General features: G+C 46.8%; 1 protein-coding gene across 4 annotated transcripts in view; it reads right to left on the bottom strand.

The window, feature by feature from the left end:
* The window catches only part of LOC147727423 (programmed cell death 1 ligand 2-like), a 367,618-nt gene that overhangs the window by 303,882 nt on the left and 38,047 nt on the right, over positions 1–25,689 (bottom strand). The window contains exon 1 of one of the 4 annotated variants that reach the window (XM_086961501.1): positions 20,429–20,495. The exons of the other annotated variants lie outside the window; for them this stretch is intronic. The gene's annotated coding sequence lies outside the window, so the exon portion shown is untranslated. Of the gene's footprint in view, positions 1–20,428; positions 20,496–25,689 lie in introns of those variants that run through there. 4 annotated transcript variants of the gene reach the window in all.

Raw genomic sequence — 25,689 nt, 5'->3', positions numbered from 1 at the left:
TTGGATCCAGTTGCTAAAGCATTGCCAGGATGCCTGAAAGCAGTTGCTGCTACGAGTGTGAGTTTGGAGCAAAGTGAAGGTGTAGTGATGGGATACCCAGTGAAGGTATATGTACCACACTCGGTTGAAATTTTCCTCACAAAAACACAGTTTTTAACCAACAATAGACTAACCAGATATGAAAAGGTAATTCTGGGTGCAGATAATGTGACAGTGGCAAGATGTGTAAATGTGAATCCTTCTACATTATTGCCAGATACCTTGGATGTGGAGGTGAAAGATGACATTGATCACAAATGTTTGGTTGTGCTTGAGTATTGTACAAAGCCAAGACCTGACATTAAAGGTGAACCATTGGCAGAATCTGATTATGTAATGTTCGTGGATGGTTCATGTTTGAGAACTGATGAAGGTGATTCGAGCATGCGAACTGGGAAAAGAGGTTCGAATGGAAAGGGGCGACCATTCGGTCCCCCCGAACGTATGGTGGAGTACCTCGATCCCCCCGGGAAGCCATCTTGGGCGGGAGGCGAGTCTCGGCTGGTATGCCCGAAGCGGCGTAGCCGGGGCGCGCCTTTTCCCGCCCTGGAGTGGGTTGTCCTAGACAACGACGCGACCGGCCACGCCCTCGGAGGAAGGCGGGGGCGGGTTTACGCCCGCCCTGAAGACGGATAAAAAGAGCAACAAGCCAGGAAAGCATCCTCTTGTTCCTGTGCTCTGAAGCTGCACCTCCCCGCTGCACGTGAGCTCGAGACGGAACGAAGAGCCAATTTTGAGCGTTGTAATCTTTCTTTTTGTCTTACAGAGATTCCATCTGAGAATGCCCAAGAAAGTCGGAAAGCGGGTCAGCACCGATCAGATGCTCCGCATGCTCATGAAGGAGGTAGCCGATTTGAAGAAGCAGATGGCGGCTAAGGACGGGGAGGGAGGACCGAAACGGCCTTTGCCGGGAGCAGTCCCGGGTGGAAGAGGCAAGAGGTCCAGAAGAGGGGCACTCGGGGGGGAAACCCCGGTCCCCGATAGCCCACTTGAGGAGCCAACCCCTGTGCCGAAAGAGGGAAATCCGATCCCCGTGGTGGTCACCCCAGTGAGCGGGGAAGATATGCCGCACGAGTTAGCGGCACAATTGGCAGCGTGGTTGGGAAAAGATAACGAGGGCACCACGGCTGACGACGCCAGGGCAGTGATGAGGCAGCTGCGGGAATCTAGGGAGGCTGCGAAGGTATCATCTCCTGTTACCCCGCCGGTCCCGGCGGCGGTGAATGCGTCTGGTTCAGGTAAGCGGCTACTGCCGATCGCGGGGGAGGGGTCTGTACCTTCGCGGAGGGAAAAGGTGGCTCAGCATGTTCCAATGGAGATTAAGGAAAAGATTTGGGCGAATAAGTATGTGAACATTTTTTCCTTGCTTACCGATCATTACGAGATGGAGCATGTTAAGAGCCAAAAGGAGCTCATGCATCCGAGTGTTTGGCGCGCAAAAATGGCCGCCTTTAAGGTTGAGGAGAACATTGGTACTTGGGGCAGAGCGTGGGGCATTTTTACCTCCATTATGGGCGAGCGCAGGCCCGAGTTGCTGGCCGAGTTGCCTATTTATCAATCACGTTTCATGGAGTATTCCGGGGCGTATGGGGGCAATCAGTGGTTTTGCTATGACAACCTTTTCAGAAAAGCTAAAGAACATGACCCAAATTTGACTTGGGATTGTTACGACTCCGTGTCATGGCAAAAGATGGAGAGTACGGGAATGTTGAAAGTACCATTGTTAGCGAGTAGCGGGGGTGAATCTTCCCGCCAATACTCGGGGACGCCCTTTCGGACGGGTGCAGGTAACGAGTACCACTCGAAGCCGAGTGGCAACACAGGTAAAAGGGGGATTTGTTGGAATTTCAACAGAGGGAAATGTACGAGGCCCCAGGGGTCATGCAAATTCAGACATGAGTGTGGGGGGTGTGGGCAGCCATCCCATCCTGAGTCCATGTGCAGAGCCAAAACGGGTGAGAACGGTGGTAAGGGAGGCGCCAAACAGGTCTGATATAGTCCGAGGGGCGCCTTTACCTACCCCGATCGATACCATGGCAATGATTCCTTGGCTCAACGAATACCCGGATCATGCTTCCGCTGGGGTGTTGCGGAGCGGGTTCTCATATGGTTTCCGCATCCCAGTGGGGGAATTTCAGGGTGTAGCAAACTGTAAGAATCAACTGTCGGTCTTGCAGCATACGGCGGTGGTACAGGTGAAGATTGGGAAGGAGGTGACTCGAGGTCGTGTCGCCGGCCCATTTGATTTGCCACCGGTTCCTAACTTTGTTTGTTCCCCTTTAGGGGTAGTCCCCAAGAAGGACCCGGGTGAGTTTCGGCTGATACATAACTTGTCAGCCCCATGTGGTCTTTCCGTGAATGATGCGATAGACCCGGAAGTGTGTTCGGTGCGGTACGCATCTTTCGATGAGGCCGTCGCCATGTTGAATCGCCTAGGGCCCGGGGCGCTGATGGCGAAATCAGACATCGAGTCAGCGTTCCGGTTGCTCCCGGTACACCCAGACGATCAGCGTCTCCTTGGTTTCACGTTTCAGGGTCGCTATTACATGGATAGATGTATGCCAATGGGATGCTCTATATCTTGTGCCTATTTTGAAAAGTTCAGTTGTTTTCTGCAATGGGTCTTCACAAAGAAGACGGGTTTTCGACATGTTATGCATTATCTCGATGACTTTCTGTTCCTGGGGGCAGCCGGGGATCCAGAATGTGGACAGGCCTTGAATGAATTTTGTGTCTTATTGAACCATTTTGGTGTGCCATTGGCGCCAGGTAAGACTGTGGGTCCCTCGACTTGCCTCGAGTTTCTGGGGATCGAGCTCGACTCGGAGGAAGGTTGTTTTCGATTACCGAGAGAAAAAGTGTTAAAATTCAGGGCATCCCTCGAAACGTGTATTAACGAGACTAAGGTAAAATTGCATCAATTGCAACAAATGGTGGGCCAGTTGAATTTTGCCCTGAGAGTAATGCCGATGGCCCGCCCCTTTTCCCGCTCGATTGCTCAAGCCATGGTCGGCCTGAAGGAGGGTCATCACCGCACGAGGCTCTCGGCAGAGGTTCGCCAGGACATGCGCATTTGGTTGGCATTTCTGGCGGATTTCAATGGTCGAATTGTCTGGAACAAACCGGCGGTGTCCTCTGAGGAGCTGGGGCTGTGGACAGATTCGGCAGGGAGTATTGGTTTTGGTGCAATATTTGGCACACAATGGTCAGCTCAAAGATGGCCGTCATGGTGGCACGAGAACGGGCTGACAAGTAACATTGCTTTTCTCGAACTTTTCCCTATTCTGGTGGCCCTGAAAACTTGGCCTGAGGGGTTCCGGGATCACTCTGTGGTGTTCTGGTCTGATAACATGACCGTGGTCGAGTGTATCAATAGTCAGGCAGCACGATGCAAATGGATTCTGAGATTGCTCAAAGAAATTGTGTTACTGTGTATGCAATTGAATGTGCTATTTAGGGCAAGACATGTGCCGGGGGTAATGAACCAAGCGGCTGATGCGCTTTCTCGTTTCCGTATGCAGGCCTTCTGGGGTTTTCGGCCCACAGCGGACCCGGTGGCGGCACCTTTTCCCGAAGCTCTCTGGTCTCTCGGTGCCCCGAACTACAAAACCTCGTGGGAGAGAGTTTAGCACCCAGGACGAGGAAGGCATATGAAGGGGCGTTCCATTCCTATTGGGCCTTTTTGGGGGCTGCTAGGGGGGAGCTTTGGGGCCAGGAAGAGTTTGTAGTAAAATTTCTGCTGTCTTTACATCAGGCAGGCAAATCAGTAGCTACGGCCCAGAGGCATCGGGCCGCCATTTCCTTTATGGCAAGGGCTCATGGGATCCAGGACCCGACAGCGTCTTTCGTGGTGAAAAAAGCGCTACGTGGGTGGCAACGCCTTGAGGGTCGCAGAGCAGATGTGAGGCACCCGATAGGTCTGGATAGGTTGGCCCTGTTATTATCCGTACTCCCTGCAACGTGTTCATCCCAGTATGAAACAGTGTTATTCAGGGCCGCTTTTGCGCTAGCATTCCATGGGGCTATGCGGGTAAGCGAACTAGTGGCGAAGAACAAGCAGGATACGATGGGGGGACTGTGCCGAGAGCACATCCAGGTCAAAGGGGAGTCGATATCTCTCTCGTTTGTCAGGTCCAAAACCGACCAGGGTGCGATTGGGGACTGCATAATCATACAGGGGATTCCCGGGTCTCCCATGTGCCCTGTTGTCTGCGTGGAGGAATATTTAGCGCTGAGGGCGGCATCATTGGGGGGGACCTTGTTGAGACACGCTGATACCACCCCACTGACGAGGTTTCAGTTCCAGCGGGTGCTTGCGATGTCAATTTCGGCCGCGGGCTTGAACCCCGGCGAGTTCGGGACCCATTCCTTTCGGATAGGGGCTGCTACAGAGGCTACAGCCAGGGGTCTGAGCGTAGAAGAGGTAAAACGTGTGGGGCGTTGGTCCTCGAACTGTTATAAAAGGTATGTGCGGTTGCACATGTTGTGAAGCTGTAATGATGTACTCACGCTTCTTGTTTTTGTTTGGTTTTCAGTTGCGCAAGCCTACGAGGCGGGGCGGACTGTGCAGTCGACCCGACACCTGGGGACCAGCGGTCAGACATCACCGGCTGTGAAAAAGGAGGTGTGGGTCGTGGGCAACTCATACGTGAGGCGTGCCGCGGACGTATTCAAAGCAGGTGACATGATTCACGTGGCTGGGGAATACGGGTACAGTGTGTCCTTCTACGGAAAGGGCGGGCTCTGTATTGACCAGTTTCAATCATTCTTCGAGGGTTTGTTAGGGCGGACAAGGTCACCGCCGTCTATAATCATAGTCCATCTTGGGGGCAACGATTTGGTGGCCACTGGTAGACGACTTCTTCTTGAGGCGATGCTTTCCACAGTAAGTTGGTTGGCAAGAAGAGTTCCAGGGTGCACAATTGCATGGTCTCATATGATCCCACGAAAAGTGTGGCGGGGGGCTATTTCGGTTTCTGCTCTGAATCATTCAGTAAGGAAAATAAATAACAAAGTGAGTAGATTGTTTCGTTCAAGCACACTGCATTCTGTTTCGCATGGTTGTATCAAAGGGGACAGTATGTATTTGGGGGATGGTGTTCATTTGTCCCGGGTGGGGAATGAGTTACTCATAGGAGACCTAATGGCTTGGTTAAAGAGTTTATAACATGACCTTTAGGCAGGAGTTGTTGTGGGGGGTCCGGATAGCCGGTCAACTATCCGGCCTGTGGCGGTAAGGTCATGATCGGTGAGCAGTAATTGGAAGATCCCTATGAGGGGGCGTCACCCATTACGGATGGGAGCGCTCGGGGGAGGTGGCCATTGGCCCCTCAACGGGGAGGCGGTCCCGTCTAAGGATAGGCCGCCGGAAGGAAAGGAAAGGTGGTCAAGGCCCCTTCCTGGATAGGAGGGGCTACGGGCCCTCCTGGGGAATTTCCCGGGGCCAGGACATCTGCGACGGCAGATGGGTAAGTTGTGTGGGGTTCGGGAGGGGGTTTACGCTACCTTTTAGACACCTCACACGAGTCCTCGTACGACCGTTAAATGGCGTCGAGTTCATTGGGGCCCCCGTCAAGTCCAAGGGAAATTGGTAGATGCACTTGAGGTACGCCTCTGCTGTGCGGTTGGTCCCCTCACAAGTGAGGGTGGTATTTCTGGTTTAGGGATCTGACACCGGTTATGACCTTGCCGTTGGCCCTTAACGTTAGGATGTACAATTTCAAGTCAAATCTTTTTGTAGGATATTAGTTCGGCTAGGAGAACCTTTGTATTAGAGATCTGTTAAGGTTAGCCAAACATCGTAATGTGGAAATGAAATTGTACATAATATGAAACTGTTATTTTAATGTTTTGATTTTGTTTCATATTTTAATAAATACGGCCGGGGGGGTCACTCCCTCCCGCCTTCCAAAAGTTCAGAACCGTTTCCGGTTTCCCATCCTTGGGGATTGTGTTGAGAGGGGGTGGCGGGTATCTCAGCCATATGGAAAGGGGCGACCATTCGGTCCCCCCGAACGTATGGTGGAGTACCTCGATCCCCCCGGGAAGCCATCTTGGGCGGGAGGCAAGTCTCGGCTGGTATGCCCGAAGCGGCGTAGCCGGGGCGCGCCTTTTCCCGCCCTGGAGTGGGTTGTCCTAGACAACGACGCGACCGGCCACGCCCTCGGAGGCAGGCGGGGGCGGGTTTACGCCCGCCCTGAAGACGGATAAAAAGAGCAACAAGCCAGGAAAGCATCCTCTTGTTCCTGTGCTCTGAAGCTGCACCTCCCCGCTGCACGTGAGCTCGAGACGGAACGAAGAGCCAATTTTGACCCACCCACCAGCCCCTGAGGACAGCTAGTTGTTTTGAATAAAGTTTCGATGTGGTAACTCTATTTCTTGCAGGTTGTGATGATTGTCGTGATAATTTTGAATATGCAATAAAGATGGTCACTTTCAGTATGTTTTGCAAATAAAGTATTTTGCACTAGTGTTTGATCAGTAATCATGCTTATAATAAGTATAATTGTTTTGTAATTTAGTAAGTTAGGTAGATTTGTCGTATTTATTGTCGGGCGGTAAGGTCATGATCGGTGAGCAGTAATTGGAAGATCCCTATGAGGGGGCGTCACCCATTACGGATGGGAGCGCTCGGGGGAGGTGGCCATTGGCCCCTCAACGGGGAGGCGGTCCCGTCTAAGGATAGGCCGCCGGAAGGAAAGGAAAGGTGGTCAAGGCCCCTTCCTGGATAGGAGGGGCTACGGGCCCTCCTGGGGAATTTCCCGGGGCCAGGACATCTGCGACGGCAGATGGGTAAGTTGTGTGGGGTTCGGGAGGGGGTTTACGCTACCTTTTAGACACCTCACACGAGTCCTCGTACGACCGTTAAATGGCGTCGAGTTCATTGGGGCCCCCGTCAAGTCCAAGGGAAATTGGTAGATGCACTTGAGGTACGCCTCTGCTGTGCGGTTGGTCCCCTCACAAGTGAGGGTGGTATTTCTGGTTTAGGGATCTGACACCGGTTACGACCTTGCCGTTGGCCCTTAACGTTAGGATGTACAATTTCAAGTCAAATGTTTTTGTAGGATGTTAGTTCGGCTAGGAGAACCTTTGTATTAGAGATCTGTTAAGGTTAGCCAAACATCGTAATGTGGAAATGAAATTGTACATAATATGAAACTGTTATTTTAATGTTTTGATTTTGTTTCATATTTTAATAAATACGGCCGGGGGGGTCACTCCCTCCCGCCTTCCAAAAGTTCAGAACCGTTTCCGGTTTCCCATCCTTGGGGATTGTGTTGAGAGGGGGTGGCGGGTATCTCAGCCATATAACCAGAGTGACTGACAGTCAGTATGGCTTTGGAGTTGTTCACGTCTATGGACAACTGTGGTCTCAATAATGGTTACATGACTTCTGCAGGATCACTCATTAGAAATGCTGAATTTGTAAAAATGTTGATTGATGCGATTCAGTTGCCTGAGAAAATTGTGGTTGTGAAGTGTGCAGCTCACAAGAATGGAAATGACTGTGTCACTCAAGGTAATCGTTTTGCCGACTCTATTGCTCAGTATTTTGCAAAAAATGTAGCTTCTATCAATTGGGACATAGAAAAAGAACATGTTTCAAGTCCTTTAATGCTTACTAATGTGGTTGAGACTTCGCAGGAAGTGAAACATTTAAAAGAAGAGGCAAGCAATGAGGAAAAGGATATTTAGTTAAAAGCAGGTAGTAAACAAAGGGAAGAAGGTGAAATGTGGGTGTACAAAGATGAAAGATCAGTAATGCCTGATAACATGATCTCTAACATTGCCTGAAAGTATCATAGTCAAGCTCTTATTGGTAGGGATGAAATGATCCGTTTATTCAGACAGACTTGGTATACCCCAAGTTCAGGATGATCGCTGAAAGCCTGTGTCAAAGATGTTTGGTGTGTCAACAATTGAATCCAGGGAGAAAAACTGTTGTAAGCCTGGGAACCATAGGAGTGAGGGAGGTCCTTTTACTAGGATGCAAATGGATTTCATAGAGATGCCACCATGTAATAGGCTCAGATATGTCCTTGTGATCATTTGCTTGTTTTCACGATGGGTTGAAGCTTTCCCTACAAGACGATTGAGTAACTGTTGCAAAGCTTCTTTTAAGAGAAATCATTCTGAGATTTGGCTTTCCAGTAACGATTGAGACAGATAGAGGACACCATTTTCAGAACAAACTGATACAGTTAATTTGTGAAGCCCTGCACATTCATCAGAAGTTGCATTGTGCTTACAGACCAGAGGGTTCTGGGGTAGTTGATCAAGTAAATGGGACAATAAAAAACAGACTTGGAAAAATGTGTTTGGCCACAGGACTGAAATGGCCTGATGCTTTGCCACTTTTTCTGATGACCGTAAGGAGCATACCATATAGAAAAACAGGATTGAGTCCTCATGAAATACTGATGGGAAGAGTAATGAGGCAAGCATTTGTGCCAGTTGATACACTATTGACTATAAATGATGATATCATACTATATTACTGCAAGAACCTGTCATCATGTGGTAACTTCTGTATTCCACCAGGTTGGGATTGATGCAAGTACAAAAGAGAAACATCCTGCTCATGATCTAGTTCCTGGAGATTGGGTTCGGATAAAGGTGCACAGGAGAAGAAACTGTCTGGTTCCTCGCTGGGACAGACCGAGGCAAGTCATCCTAGTTAGCACCCCTGCAGTCAAGCGTACTGGAGTGAAAAGATGGGTGCATGCCAGTCACACAATTCGAGTCCCTGAACTTGTAAATCAACAATTGGAGGAGACAGAAAGTAGTACTGACTCTGATTCTGAAGGCGAACAAGACCAAAATCCAGATCTTGAAGCTCGACCTGTACGTCGACATCTGGAAATATCAGATACTAGCTCAGCATCTGAAAGAGAAAATGAAATAATTGAAGTACCAGATCTTGAAGATCGACCTGAAAGTCGACATCTGGAAAAACCAAGACCCGTTTGGACACTGATCAAAGTAAAAGGAAAACTGGTAAAGGTATAAATTCTGTAGAACAAGTTGAAAGCTCTGAAAGCAGGAATGTAAATCTTGAAACTGTGGAAAAGGAAAGCTCTCACGATAAGGATGAGCTTCCAAGTATCAGCTCTGGAGAAGTTCCTAATAGAGTGACGGAACTGATAATAGAAGACACAGATTCAGTGGATGAGACATAATAAAATTCAGAATAAGAAAAAGTGATGAAAAGTCTGAAACTGAGTCTGAAAAAAATGATGAGGAAACCAAATTAAGGAGAAGTTAATGAAAAAGAGCTTGGAAAGTAGAACGAGAAAAAGTAGAGCCTGAAAATGAAAGGCCACGTAGAGGAGACAACTGGCCTAAAGGTATTGATGGACTAAAATTCAAATTGATTAATAAAAATAAGAATCAAGAGGAACAAGTACATGAAATAACAAGTCAAAAGGAGCTGTCAAGAGAAAATAAAGAGACCTTAAAAAGGCCAAAAAGAGTAAGAAGGCCAAATCAAACGTATAAATCAGCTGAATGGACATATGTTGCATCGCCATCAAAAGAGGAGGTGAACAGTAGTCAAGCAAATCTGAGTTTTCGAAGTGAGTAAAGGACTGAATAAAGACAAAATTGTGAAAAACCTGGGAAAATAAAAGAGGACACAAGCAAAAGAAAAGAAATAAAGAAAATATAAAGGAGATTAATATTGAGAAAGAGATCTAAAGACACTTTTCCAAGTGCAAAAAGGGATCAAAGGTACTGTGGTAACGATAAAAGACTGTGAATGGAATATTGTATTTGATTTATTGAAAAAAAAATGCCTGCCAATGATGTACAAAGATCAAAATGTGCTATTTTCCGAAAATGGTGTAGAATGTGGTTAATATGTACAGGATTATTAATGGAAGTGTGGCTTATATTAGCAATAGTGATACCTTTCAGACCTGAATTTGAACACACTAAGATAAATGGGAGTACAAGAGAAAAGAGTCATGAATTAAAGAGTGATGTGAAACATGTATATAATCCTTTTTTACATTGTTCGTGGGGCACCCGGTGCTAAATCATTCGTAGACGACCTGATTCTGGGTCAGGGTTTCGTAAGTAACAGAGCAGCTACCTCGCTGCGATCTATTGAAAGTCATCCTCTGAGCCAAGCTTTTGTCTCTCTCCGTGCGTGGGCACCTGCGGATGCCTCCCTCCACCACACCCAGGGGTGGATCCCTCTGCCGCCGGGCCGGCGGGAGGGACGCGGAGGGGGTAACGCGAGGCCGCCTCCACCACGTGCCCTCCGGCACGGGGGCCTCCTCCTCCTGTCCCTGCCCCAACGGGGTGCAGGGATGGGGGCCACCGTCCCAAAAAAAAAAAAAGAAAACATTGAAGAACATAATATAAATGTGGCAATTATTGTAGATACTCCACAATTAGAGAAATTATGCATTCAAAGAGACAATAACTTGTATGACAATTATTTTGTGGGAGCAAGTCAGTGTGAGGATACATATATCATAAAAGGAGGATGGGGATTTAAAGGCGAAAATGACCCTGTTTTTACTGGAATTTACTTTTTGTGTGGTAACAAGGCTTATTATAGGTTACCAGACCATTGGTATGGATCCTGTTATGTAGGTTTGGTCTTTCCTAAAATATTTCATGTAGATAGAGGAACTAACGGAATTCATGAAATAGGTAAACCATTAACTTGTAGAAGGAGGGAAAGTTTTTTAGAAATAATAGGTGACGTTTTTGGAGCATTGATACCAGCAGTGGGTATATCTTTTAATGCAAACAAAATTCGAAAATTGCCAACGATAGTAGATCGTTTATCAACAGATACGGCTGGAGGATTTGTAATGGTAAATACTGAAATGGTTGCTATGAGAGCTATGGTGATGCAAAATCGTCTTGCTCTTGACATAATATTGGCAAAAAAAGGAGGAGTCTGTGGAATTTTAAAGGTACAACACTGTTGTACTAATATCCCAGACAAGAGTCAAAACATTCAAAAGTATATTACAAATATTACTGAATTACATAAAGAAATTATTCCACTGGAGGTTGACGGTGTTCTTGAGAAACTTGGTAAGAGTTTTTCAGCTGTAAAGAAATGGTTTCTTGAAATAGGTAGATCAATAATAGGGAAAGTGTTAATTCCATTGACTGTAGTAATTTTCATGATATTAATACTAAGATTAATTTGCACAAATAGAAGAAGAAAAAACATTAGAAAATCAATAAAGAATAAAATGGAAGAGAACAAAGAAAGAGAATGTGAAAAGGGAGAAATAGAGTTGGAAGCGTACCAAGATAAAATGTACAATGAGGCAAGATTGGAGGATACAAGAGTCTAGGCTAATTAAATGAAAAGAACCTAAAACATGTTTTATAAAAACTTTCTAAAAAATGTTGGGTGTTGTGTGGTGATAAAATCACCAAAGGGGGGAACTGATGGAGCAAGGGAGAGACAAAACATTTTGTGTACCCCATGTGAAGTACGTTCCCATAACCATAACCTGCATTAATCGTGTGGTGTTATAACTAGCCAACAAAAAGAAAAGCATACACAGAAAAAGTACACGTGGGAAACTAATTTGCTTATTTTGCAAACTTTAATTTATTAATCATGTGAAGATGTCATATTAATATAATGCAATAAATAGAACAATGCATTTGTGCCTATATATCGTGTTTTCCGTGGCAAAATGAACAAATTTGGTAAGTAAACAATGCATTTGTGTCACTTCCCGATAAGTAACCTTTAATAGGGTAAAATTAGAATGGTGGGAGGTAAACAGAAGGGTTTTAATTCTAAAATCTAATGTCTATTATGTTTTTTTTCATATTAGTTCCCATTGAGGCCTGTGCTGCCTAGCCAGAACATGGCTGATTTTCGAGACTCCAAGAGAGTATGGCTCTACGCATGCGCACCTGTGCTCGAGAGATGCATAAACGGCCTGTGCCTGGGCTACTGGTGTCAAGGTCAGCATGGCCTGAAAAACGGACAATTGCCAAAGAGATGCTCGTGTTTGTGAGCCTGGGAAAATTGAGTGAAGTAACTACATGGTGTATAAACTTTGCAAGGACAGGATGATGAATATCAAAATGGACAAGTTGGACCAGATTGGAAACGTGGAAATGACTGTGAAAATTATGGACAAGAAGGAGATGAGGTGATCTTTACCACCCCTCTAATGGACCAATAAGAAATGAGTACGAACCCTAAAGTTTCAAATCTTAGATAGATAGTTAGAGAAAAAGGGTATAAAAGAGCCAGAACAAGAGAGAGAGAAAAAGCTGATCCTGAAATTAATTTGCGCACCTCGACAAGCTGTCGGACTGAATGATTTTTGGGTGCAAAGACTTTGAAATTTTCCTGACTTTAACTTTTGATGGGGTATAGATTTGAATGTGGAGTCTTGACGGGAGGTGAACATCGAGGAAGATAGGGAGTGAGTTTTGGGAACTTGTGTTGTGTATTCCTGTCTTTTCTTCAACAAATCTGGTAATATGGTATTCAAATGTATTAATATTTTGTCTGCTTCATTAACACCTTGGCTGCCTGAGTTATTTGCCTGCTGTGCTAAAGGTCAATAGAAACGAGTGTGGTCATGACGAGCTCAGTTCGTCATCAGCACACGAGCAGTGTGCCTCATGACGAGCTGAGCTCGTCATGAGCATGGAAGGGGTGAATAAATGCCAATTTCGTTTAGTTCCTTTTTCTTTGACTAAGTTTGTAGGAATGTTTTAATAAGAAAATTATGCATTAAATATTAAAATGTAATAACTAAAGTCATGACAGAATACAAAAAATAATAAGAGAAATAAAGATTAATGAGAAATAAAAAATTAAGCTGGTCTTGATTTCCATCAACTAACTTCTACTAGCTGGTTCATCGACCAAACAGTGGAGTGCCTTGATGTTATTTCTTATGAGTCCAAAAATCAATGGAGACTTCCATATATGCATATGTATATAATGTATAGAAATTAAAATTTAGGTTAATAAGGTACTCCCCTATCCGGCAGCTCACCTTCACGTCTCACTTGTCTTGGTGAGCGGTGTGATTTGTGTGAATGAGTGACTTGCGGTGCAATGGGTCCCACCGACGAGTAAAGTGTGATAGCTCTCAAGTATTTTGTGATGGTTTGGAGGGTTGTTTGAGAGCAACGCTGGATCAAGAGCAACGCTTACAGAGTATGCCTCCTCCACACTAAAGGTCCTGCTGATGCATGAAATGAAAATATTATGCAGAAATCTATACTTAAATCAATGTGCTCCTGATTTTACAAAAAACTGCAGCACTAGTATTAATTCCTTAGCATGCCATTTCTTGATAAGCATTTGTTATAGAATGATGAACTTCTTAGGTGATTTGTAGCAGTCAAATCACCTCCTAGGTATCTTTGACCCAATTAAACACACCTGTGGCAGTCTCTGAGAATGTTTCGAAAGGTGAATACGCACATCGCACAAAATATGACCCCAGTCTTAGGGCCTGATTTAAAGCTTGATGGACGCATTACTCTGTCACAACAGTGACGGATATCCCGTCCGCCGAAATATAAATACCATAAAATATAATGGGATTTATATTTCAGGGGGGATATATCTGTCACTGTTGTGAGGGAGTAACCCGTCCACCACAATCTAAATCAGGGCCTTAATGCTGTACCTGTTATAATTGTTTTGAGAGCCTCCACTGTGCAGCAGTGTGTTTGTAAGAGAACCAGGGCCGATCTGGATACCAGGCATTTTGGCATGCTGCCGAGCTGGGGGCTGATTTCATTGATGGGGACCTGCGTGTGCTGACAAACATTCATTTTGCTTTGTTTATTTCGAAGCACACGAAAAGGTCCCCAGCAACAAAATCCGCCCCGACCGCAGTGAAATCAGCCCCCAGCTCGGCAGCATGACCAAACGCCCAGTAGATAGTCCGGCCATGAAAGAACGTGTCAGAACCAGAAAGTAAAAGCATTAAGTGTGAGAGTTTGCAAGCTTGGATATGACTGTGAGAATGAAAAGTGCTACTTGTGTGTTTGTGTGAAACTAAATGTGATTCAGAGAGTATGAAATGGGTATTTAAAGTGTGCTAGGGTGAGTAAGTGTGAAAGGGGGCAAATGTATTTAGAATGTTTTCACTGTGTAGGGAATGTGTGTGTTAACAGTCCATCTATATCTCTTTTAGAGAAATGTTTGCGCTGTTTTGTGATAATTTTGTGAATTTCTTTAAGAAAATGCCAGGTTTGTGAACAAATGATGCAGCGGCTTTACCATACAGAAGACAAATGTAGAGATGGGGGAGCCAACAAATTAACAGGGAGAGCAAAGCCAAGGCTCTGTCTTGGCCCTAAGAGCCCTTGCACGAACCGGACCCTGTAAACATCTGCAATGTAAATCATCTAAAAACATCATGTAAAATAGGTTAAAGTCTCTTCCAAATTAAAAAAAGAGCATATTTCTTTAACATGCAATAGGTTTGACATTGATAATTCACATTATAGGTTTATTGAGAGATAATGAAGAAAAAGGGGGATTGGTCAACTAAAATGTTTGGCTAAAATCACAGAGCTGGGTGAAATGGGGAATCCAGGATTAATGCCAAGATTTTATGTTTCACTTTGTACACATCAGACACTAAATACGTATCTATCTGCCACATTCATGAAGCTACCATTTTGCGATTAGCAAATAGCGAAAAATTGCGTATCGCTATTTGAGAATCGCAAAATGGCATTCATGATAGAAAGCGCGGAAAAAAAGCGATTCACATTCGATCGCAATTGGCGATTGCGATCTAGCCGCAATCGCTAAATAATCGCAGTTTCGGCAATTTCCCTTGCCGAAATAGCGATATCGCAAATAGCGATATCGCAATTAGCGATCTCGCTAACAGCGAGATCGCAAAAACAGGAAGGCGCATTTCGAGCCGACTGATGACATCACAACCAGGAAGTAGGCTCACCACACCCACAAACCGAACACAGAGCTAGGGAGTGGCAGCAGTGAAGTTTGGAGCTCCTAAAGCAAGACCCTGCAGCACCCCAGCCTGAAGGAAAGTGCAGAAAGATGTCCCAGGATGCAGCAGCAGGGAGCAGTGGGCAGGAGAGGAAAAGAAAAATGAAATTTTCCGAGGCTGAATTGGAGTATGTCATTGAGGGGGTGTGCAATGACTATGGGAAGCTGTTTGGCAAAGATTCTCGGAGGGTGTCAGAGCCCGAGAAGCGCAGGATTTGGCAGCGCATCCGCGCCCAGGTTAATTCCGTCGGTGTCACCCAGCGCTCCATCGACGACATAAAGAAGCGCTGGTATGACCTGCGAGGACGTTCGAAGGAGCGCATTGCTTTGCGGCTTGGGGACCAACTGGGCACCGGTGGAGGGGATGCATTAGCCACACCTAACACCCCCTTGGAGAACATGATTGAGGAGACCATAGCGCCAGCAGCCTGCGTGGGGGTCATTCAGCTGGACTCCTCTCGACCCGGCCAACAACAAAGTCAAGGTAAGTGCCATGCGGCTGCGACCCACTCCCCTAACAATGCCCATACGTCCTGAACTAGCACCATGACATCCCCAAATATGCAGACCAAGCACACCAAAAAAGCCCCATTGCATTGTGGTACTTGTAGTGTAATCATGAGCCCGCAGTCAGCCCAACAGTGCCAGAGCACTCATTGCTAAGTCTAAACAAAACCCAGTCAGAGAAAGCAAGGCTGCGTGCATGTGTCAAATTTTCCTGTGCAATAAACATAACATTAATCATCCACCCTTTCACATTACAGGTGCAGGGGATCAAGCCAGCACCGATAGTGATGCGCTACACATTGCTGAGAGCCAGGAGGACACTGAGGGTGAGGGACAGTCCTCCCAACAACCTGGCACATCACATCAAGCAGCATTGCAGCCAGCACCACTCACAGCACCAACACCCCGTGCCAACAGGGCCACCCCTGCCTCCACTGCAGTGCAGCCAGCACCAGCGACAGCACCAACACCCCGTGCCGCAACAGCAGTGGTACAGCCTCCACCACCAGCGCCTGGGAGGCAGACGAGGCACACAACAGCTGGCAGGGCACAGACCATCGCACAGAGGCGCCAGCAGCGCCAGGGCCCAGCAGGCACCGGCAGGGCACTAGCAACACCAGACCCAAGCCTGGTCATTGAACGCCGCATGCTGGCGGTGCATCGCACGCAGGCACGCCACATGGCAGCAATGCTTGCCCAGATGCAGGCAAATGGGCAACATATTGCCCAGATGACAGCAGCTGTGAGACAGAACAACCAGCTGCTTGTCACACAGCAGGACATGACCCGTAGACGCCACCGACAACTACTGGCCCGCCTATCTGCCTACACTAGGTCTAACCATGTTGTTGGCCACGCCACATCTCAGCTGGCACGTCGGTCACTCGCTATGCAGGCACAAATGTTGCAGTGTTGCCAGGATGTGGCCAGGTCACTCGACCTACTCGCTGCAGCTGTGCTTGGCAGACAGGCCACTGTCCGGGATGAAGCAGAGGGTGGTGACGACGCAAGTGAGGCTGCGTCGACCAATAGCAGTGCCTCCTTACCACCGTTGCCTCCACCTCGCCGCAGCAGCCGTCCAACATCAGGGAGTAGGGCCAACAACGTCCCTGACAATGCGGAGAGACGACTTGGGGCGTCTTGTCGGCAACATCGTTGAGGACTGTAAAAACTTGGGGGAGGCCATGCAGTCCAGTCCTGCAAACCCCCTACCCCAGCATGGGGAGGTATGGAGTAATACACTCCCCATCAGACAATTATTTCTTTTGAAGGCCAATTTATTGTGATGTAACAGTAAAGATGAAAGGTCATACTTCATATACACTCATGTCATTATTTCATCCGTCATGCATGGGTGCAGTGTTGTGATAGTGGTATGTGTGCACTAGAAACAGTTTGTAGTGATGTGGTTGCGGCGCCTGTGTCCTTCCGCAGGATCTGCTCCGCGGGCATGACGTACATGTGGAGGTGGACGGTCGTCCCCTTCTGATTCACTGCCAGAGATGTCGACAGGTATCCGGCTCTTGGTTGCCATGTTATGTAGTATTGCGCAGACAGCCACAATGCGGCAGCACACTGCTGGACTGTAATACATGGCCCCACCTGTCTTGTGCAGTATGGGGAACCTGCTCTTGAGCAGGCCAAATGTCCTTTCTATGCAATTCCTTGTCCGTATGTGTGCAGCGTTGTAACGCCGTTGCTGGGGTGTGGCAGGGTTGAAATAAGGGGTGAGGAGGTACTCACGGAGGGCGTAGCCACTGTCACCTGAATGAGAGGAGCAGATGGTGATTGCCTGTGCTGCACAGTTACTTCATAGCAATGTGACATTGTTGACAAAGTGCACTTACCAAGTAGGTGTCCTTCACCAAACTCTCCCCTGACCAGTCGTGAGTGGAGGCCGCTGTGCCGGAATATTAAGGAGTCATGGGTACTCCCTGGGTACTGGGCCACAATGTCAGTGATGTATGACTTAGCATTGCACACCATCTGTATGTTCAGGGAGTGGTAAGACTTTCTATTGCCGAACATATACTCTGTGGCAGCTGGTGGGCAGATGGCGACGTGGGTACAATCTATACATCCAAGTACATGGGGAAAATGGGCAACATTGTAGAATTGTAGCTTGGTCAAGTCCAATTCCTGTTGGCTCGTGGTAAATTTGATGTGGCGCTGTAGCTGGGTGAGCAAGGCGTCAACGAAAGTGTGGAGGCAGCGTGACATGGTGGGCTGGGATATCCCCCCAGCAGCCGCTACTATCCCCTGGAAACTCCCGGAGGCCAGGAGGTGCAGGCTACACAATACCTGCACATGTGTAGGCACCGCATTGGTACGGCTTGTTGGGTGCTGCATCAGGGGGTCAAGGTCCTGTATTAGCTGCATTATCATTTCCCCATTCAGCCTATATTTTGCATATATCTGCTCTCTGGTTTGGCCCAGCAAGGTGACCCGCTGGAGGAAAATTCTGTCCTGGATCCTGCGTCTCCTTTGTGCTGCTCGCTGTAGCCTTCGACGCCTCACCACCATGTACATTCCTGGCATTGTGGCACTCCAAATGCTGTTGCTGAATGTCCTTATGTGTGATTGGTCAGGCCTGAACCTGTTGCTGATTGGCCAACGGTTTTTCAAAAGTAATTTTTTCATGGCTTTTATGGTTACCACCTGGTTTGAGTTCTCCTTAATTTGCGCCGCGCAAACAGCGATTTTTGGGTTTTTCGGTATTAGCGATTTTTAATGAATGCCGATAGCGATTATTTAGCGAATTCGCAATTTATTTCGCAGAATCCGTGGTTTGTCGCATTTTCCGATTCGCTAATGATCGGCTACCGGGATTCTGCGATTTTTATAGCGAATTCGCTATTATGTGTTAGCGAATTCGCTATTTTGATGTTGAATGCCGATTACGTCAATTGCGCCCGCAATTGCTTTCTCGCAGCGATTGCGGGCGCAATTTCACTTCATGAATATGGCTGTAAGTGTCTCTCCATTTTATGTCAAATGTTAATCCTTTGTTTTTAACTTTGTGCATAAGTGTACAGTGAGCGTAGCAGGCAGGAGTCACATGAAAGCTTGGCTCATTTTGGGCTCGAGGTTCCAAGAGAACTTTGAGCTGAGACAGAGCCCCGAAATTGGTTTGACCTTTATTAGGCTCGCCCACTTCCTGATAAATGTATTTTAACAATGGCTACTCATGAGGTCAACATTAGTTGTGTTAATGCAGCAAGGGCCATGGCTTGGAAGCAAAAAGTGGGCGGGCGCATTCTCAAAGAGCAAAGTCAGAACAATTTTTTTTTTAACTCTGCCCCAAAGAATTCGACAACAAGACAAATGCGATCACTTTATTCTGCCTTGCTTAACTGATCACAACAGGCTGCATTTCAAAGTATCACCTCGAACAGAGATCTTTGTGTATCCAGTATGTTCCCGGGTACAATGGTGCTTTAATAACGCTGGTGGTTAATGCACTAACTGGAAATATCTGAGTGTATTCTAATCAAAGGTTCGAATTACATAGAGGGTCAATGTGCCTGCTGTAAAGCTGTGCATGAAAGTTGCAGTTCACAGTTTTGTATTTTATGTAGATAGCACAGTTGGTTACTGTTTTTGTTGCAGAGATCATTGTGTTACCCAGGTCACAAGTTAAAATCATTGTCATGTAGCTTAGTGACTTATGTTCCTGCATCAAGGATATGCATGTAAACTATAAGGCAAACGTTTGGAAACGAAGTTTTTTCCTTAACATTTTATTATTCTGTGGTTGCAAAATAGGGGTTACCTTGGTTAATATCAAGCATTTATTAGTAAGTAGTACTATGTAAATGGTCATTAGTGTAATAACTTATCGAGAGATACTATAGACCTTCTTACAATGCATGCATATTTTTGCATACATAGCTTAGGTGAAAAACAGAGCCCCTGCAGCTTGCTTGACCTTCCCTTTGCTGGCCCCAAACTCCACCCCAATATATGCTCCTTTGGTGAGTACCTGCACTCATATTTTTCCATTTAATGTCTGTAACTAAGTGTAACAAATTTACAGTATACAGATATAGATATGGCTCACTTAGCTGTACCTGGGGTAAAGTTTCTGTGCTATTAATTCGCTGCAGTGTAAATAGCAGAGCTGAAAAATTATTTGGCCAGCAAACTTTAAAAAATCAAACAAATATCACTATTCCATTGCCAGCCAGTCAAACAGCAGTTGGGAGTCAAACAGAAAAATATCACTTTTATTTGGGGAGCTGGCTATCTAGATGGCCGCCGTGCAATTAATAACGTTTTTAATCTATTTATTTATAGTTATGTACGAGTCGAGAAAATAACACAGACACACCAATTTGACTGACAGTCAATTAAACGGAGGAGAATATTTACTTTTTGGCAGGCAGCCTTAAAAACGTCAGAGATCCCGTGCAGTTAACCAGTGTCTAGAGCTTGGAAGTGTCGTTTGTGATTAAGCCGCAAAGCTTTTATAAAACTGTGAAGTCACACTTTTTGACCATTTCTGTAACGTGTTCATAATTACACCTAAATGCGTCACCTCTAAACAATCTAAAGTATTTCTGAAGAAAAGAAACACAAGCACAAGTAAATGAAAGTGAAACCAAAATGCTGCTACATATCATTGATCGCAAGTCATGGAGGGTGGTGCTTTAGGAGAAAGGGAATGTAAACAGCCGCAAGCGCTATGACTGTGCAAAAAAATTTTTAAGAAAATAATAGATCGTGAAGGAGACAGAACTTACGTCAGTGATTTTACGGACAAGGGTCAAAGCGAAAGAGCACCGTAAAAGGGTGTTACTGTACCAGTCTCCAAAAATATACAGACACAAATCTATCCCACGTGTAGGACACTTCCTTGCACTCATTATATCCCGATAACAATATAAAACTGACCTGTAAACAGAATATCTCAGAGTCAGACAGACACCACGGAGCAACAGACGCAGTGTTCCAAACTTCAGTGTTGAGTGAAGCGAAAGTGAAAGCGAAATGTCACATCTAGAAAGAAAGTATATAAACGGCCTCGCCAGATTAAAGACAAGCTTGTAATGTGAGAACCTTAAAGCCAGAGAAGCAACGCCAAAACAGCAGCGTTAAATATTTATTAGTAAAGGTCAGGACAGGATGTCAGCAGAAATAAACAACGCACCGACGTTTGACAAGTTAACGGTGTACAGTTTCCTTTAACAGGAATATATTTCATCAGCGTTCCCCTTTAACCTTTTAGGAACCCGTGGCGGCTCTAAAATAGGCAACATGCATTCCAGCCTCCATCCATGTATTCCCAGTTCACCCACGGGCGTAATTATCTACAGTGCATCAGGTGCAGTGGCACCGGAGTGATTGCGGTGCCACTGCTCACCCGTTAGCTGGGAGGCGAGTGGCTCTCTTTGCTCCAGGGACTTTGGCAGCCTTGCCATACCAATGCGCTCAGCTCTGTCGCTCTGGTATATCTTCACAGAAATACGAGCGACTGTAATCCTGAGCAATGCGGGCACTCAATGTGCAAAGTAAAGCTCCGGTAACCTTGGGGTACACTTCAAACTGCTTCAATGGAGAATAGTGGCCTCACTTAGCCTATGGCTGCCGGTCTGCGCGTGTCAGCAGTGTGGCAGAGGTAAGTACCTCCACCAAGGTTTTAAGGGGGATGAAAACACTGGGGGGGGTCTCTCATAAGGGCGTGGCCGATGTAATTAAGGGGGAAGCTTAAGAAAGCTTAAGCTAAAATTCTGTGTTTAGCATAGTGTGCTGCACCCCTGATATGTTGCTGCTCTGTCTATTCATCCAGATATATATTAACACACCAAGTACCATTACACCTACAACAAGCCAGGACTTTTGGCTTTGTCAATGGTTGTAGATTGCATAAGATAAATAAGCAACAACTATGACTGTATTGTATATAATATTGAAAATGATTCCGTTCTTGTGAGCGAGGTTGTGGTCTAAGGGTACAGCGGCCGACTTTCGAGCTGAGAAATCAGGTTTGAGACTCATGTGGGCTAAACATCCTGTTATTCAAAACATGAATATGTCCTTCTTTAATTTAACTGGTGCTCATGTTTGCTCTGTACAACAAGCATTTGCAATGCAATAGGTCTCGCATTAGTAAAAGTTTTAGTTTTTGGCGTAGCAGATATTAATGCAACATTACTAGCTCGAATTTTGTTAATGTAAACCTATAGAGTGTAGTGTGGTACAGTGAAGTGGTGTAGTATGGAGCAGAGGAAAATATTATAGAGTGTAGTGTAGTTGAGTAGTCTAGCGTGGAGTGGTGTTGAGTTTAGTAAAGTGTAGGAAAGTTTATAGAAAGGGATTGTGTGTGCTTGTATTCTGATCAAATATAGTAATATTATGTAGGAATGAACGTATGAGAAATATCGGTTGGTGGTACTACATTTGTTGTACCAAATTATTTATAATGTGTTTTGTTGTACAAGTTGCCTTTACTTGTATCTGCTTGTTTAGTTGCCTATTTAGGTAACAGTGTTGGATAAGGGCAGATATGGAAGTTGCATATTAGGCTGCAGACCTACAGTTCAAGAGGACATCACTGATTTGATGTCTAGCAGAAGGGTCACTGGTGTCAGGAGCCCAAAACTAGTAGCAATTGTTCGAAGTAGGGACTAGCCGATCTGGCTAAGTTGGTTCATGTCATATCTTAAACTAGCCTGGCTGTCTTATGAAATCCATTGATGGTGGTATTCCTGCATATTAATGCTGGCCCTGGAAGATGTCGTCAACCAACTTGGATTGTGTGAGACCAGGCGGCCATCTTGGGTGGGACCAAATTAAATCAGGTCACATCCTTAAAGTTCTGCTGGTCTAAGAGTGCATTATCAAGACTCACCTGTTTCATTCAGACTACTCTGCTCTTTTATAATTTGCTCAAAACAGGACTACAGTTCATCATTTGTGCCTATTTCACTGTCATCGATGTAATCATCTGTGTCAACAGCATGTCCCTCAGAGAGTCAAAGTACTAGCACCAGGAGGAACTAGGAGGCCCATTGGTAATTTTGGATTAGCAACTAATTATCACACCTGCCTTAAAGCCATGGAACTAATGAATGCTCTCTGTGCCAAAACCCATTAATTAAGACTTGGGGATAAACAGCACTCCCCCACCATAAGTCATAACCCATTAATTAAGACTTGGGGCTAACCAGCATCCCTGTGCCTTTCAATCCCGGAAACTAACCAAGTCAACCACATCCACATTTCTGTTGATTTCACCAAAGCTATAATTGGCTGTGATGTAAGAGGCGGGTTGGGAAAATACTTTGCGGTGACATGGTAATGTGAAAACAGTGGTATTGGAAAGGGGCGACCACTCGGTCCCCCCGAACGTATGGTAGGGGGCCCAGATCCCCCCGGGAAACCATTTTGGGCGGGGGGCGTGTCTCGGCTGGTATGCCCGAAGCGGCGTAGCCGGGGCGCGCCTTTTCCCGCCCAAGAAGGGTTGTCCTAGACACCTACACCATTGGCCACGCCCCGTAGGCGTACCAGAGGAGGGTACACGCCCTCCCGAAGAGGAATAAAAGGAGCAACGATCCAAAGAAGCATCCTCTTGTTCCTGTGCTTAGAAGCTGCACCCCCTCGTTGCACGTGAGCTCTAGACAGAACAAGGAGCAATTTTGAGAACTTGTAATTTTTGTGTTTCTCTTCCAGGAGCCTTCTCTTCCAGCGACTTCGGACCTCCGGATCCAGGACCTCGTTGAGCAGTTCAGCAGCAAGGGTCGACTATCCGACAACGATGCCTGGCAGGAAGGCCGAAAAGAAGGCAGGGACGGAGCAGATGCTCCGCATGCTGATAAAAGATATGGCGAGCATGAAGAAGCAGATGGCGGCAATGAATAATACGGGCAGGTCGAAGAAGGTCATCGGACCAGCATTGCCGGGAGTAGTCCCCGCAGGGAGAGGTAAAAGGGCCAGGAATAGGGCGGCAGGGGGGGAGTCCCCAGTTCCTGAGTCACCCCCGGTAAGCCCAGTTAGTCCAGTGGAGGCCCCGGTACCGATCCCGGATGCAGGCCAACCGATTCCGGTTGTAGTTACGCCCACCAGTGAGGAGGAAATGCCTCCGGAGTTGGCCGCCCAGTTGGCCGCATGGCTTGGAAAGAATACCGAAGGTGCAGCGGCACCCGGAGACACGGCCAAAGAGGCTAGGTTGCTAATGAAGCAGTTGCGGCAATCGCGAGATGCTGCGAAGGCGAATCTCCCTCTTGTCCCCTCACAGATTCCCTCGGAAGACCCAGCGGCTGGCGGAGGAAAATCAGCGGGACCAGCTATGGAGTCTGGTAAGCAGCCATTGCCAATGGCAAATGGGGGGTCTTTACCCTCAAGAAGGGAGAAAGTAGTTCAGCATATCCCACTGGCCACGAAGGAAATGATTTGGGCTGATAAATATGTAAATATGTTTTTTCCTCCTGACTGACCATCACGAGATTGAGTATGTTAAGGCTCAGAAAGATTTGTTGCATCCGAGTGTGTGGCGCGCAAAAATGGCGGGCTTCAGGGTAGATGAGACGATCTCTAATTGGGCCAAGGCCTTTGGGATGTTTACTGCTATTATGGGTGAACGTAAGCCAGAGATTTTGTCTGAATTGGCCTGTTATCAAACACGCATAATGGATTTCTATGAAACATATGAGGGCGATCAATGGAGGGGTTATGATAGTAAGTTTCGTAAGGCCAAGGAGCACGATTCGTCTCTGACGTGGGACTGTCTCGACTCCGTCTCTTGGCAGAAGCAGCTCCTGCCGGGCACGACGAAGTCGTCCTCGCTTGGCGAGTATGGGTCGGCGCCTTCCCGCCATCAATCGGGGGCGCCCTTTCGAGCAATCCCCGCTGGTGATCACCAACCCAGGAGTGGTGGGAATGGGGGTAGAAAAGGGGTTTGCTGGAATTTTAACAGGGGCAAGTGCACGAGGCCACATGGGACATGTAAGTTCAGGCATGAGTGTGCAGGATGCGGACATTCGTCGCACCCAGAGAGTTCGTGCAGAGCCAAGAATGGGGATACCGGGGGTAGAGGAGGTGCCAAACAGGTCTAATATTGGCAACGGGGTACCACTACCTACCCCCGTAGATATCATGGCAATGATCCCCTGGCTAAACGAATACCCTGATCATGTCTACGCTGGGGTGTTACGGGACGGCTTCTCCTATGGTTTCCACATCCCGGCGGGGGATTTTCGGGGGGACTCACTGTGTAAAAATCAACTGTCCGTTCAGCAGCACCCGGTGGTGGTAGAAAGCAAGATTGCGAAGGAGGTTGCCCGGGGCCGGGTCGCCGGCCCATATAGGCAACCGCCAGTTCCTAATTTCATTTGTTCACCGTTGGGGGTAGTCCCTAAGAAGGACCCAGGTGAGTTTAGGTTAATTCATAACTTGTCGGCTCCTAGGGGTCTTTCGGTAAACGATGCGATTGATCCAGGAGTCTGTTCGGTGCGGTACGCATCCTTTGATGAGGCCGTCGCCATGTTGAATCGCCTGGGGCCCGGAGCGCTGATGGCTAAATCGGATATTGAATCAGCATTCCGGTTGCTCCCGGTACACCCTCAGGATCAGCGTCTGTTAGGTTTTGTATTTCAAGGACGCTATTATATGGATAGATGTATGCCAATGGGTTGCTCCATCTCTTGTGCTTATTTTGAGAAATTCAGCTGTTTTCTGCAATGGGCATTCACCAGAGCTACGGGCTATACACAGGTTATGCACTACCTAGATGATTTTTTGTTCTTGGGGCCAGCCGGTGACACGGAATGTGCACAGGCTTTACTGGAATTTTGCAATCTCATGAGACGGTTCGGCGTGCCATTGGCACCGGGGAAGACGGTGGGGCCATCTACTGTACTCGAGTTTCTTGGAATTGAGCTCGATTCAGTGGAGGGATGCTTCCGTTTGCCCAGGGACAAAGTAATGAAATTCAGGGCCTCGTTAGAATTGTGCATTAGCAAAGAGAAGGTAACTCTCCATCAGTTGCAACAAGCGATGGGCCAGCTTAACTTTGCCCTCAGAGTGATACCAATGGGCCGCCCCTTTTCCCGCTCTATTGCTCAAGCCATGGTCGGTCTCAAAGAAGGACACCACCGCACGAGACTGTCTGCCGAGGTTCGCCAGGATATGCGCATATGGTTGGCATTTCTGGCGGA

This window comes from Lissotriton vulgaris, chromosome 3_1, assembly GCF_964263255.1.
Source record: "Lissotriton vulgaris chromosome 3_1, aLisVul1.2, whole genome shotgun sequence".
Lineage (NCBI taxonomy): Eukaryota > Metazoa > Chordata > Amphibia > Caudata > Salamandridae > Lissotriton > Lissotriton vulgaris.
Note: the sequence above shows the minus strand (reverse complement) of the source record. Positions and strands in the feature narration are given on the sequence as shown.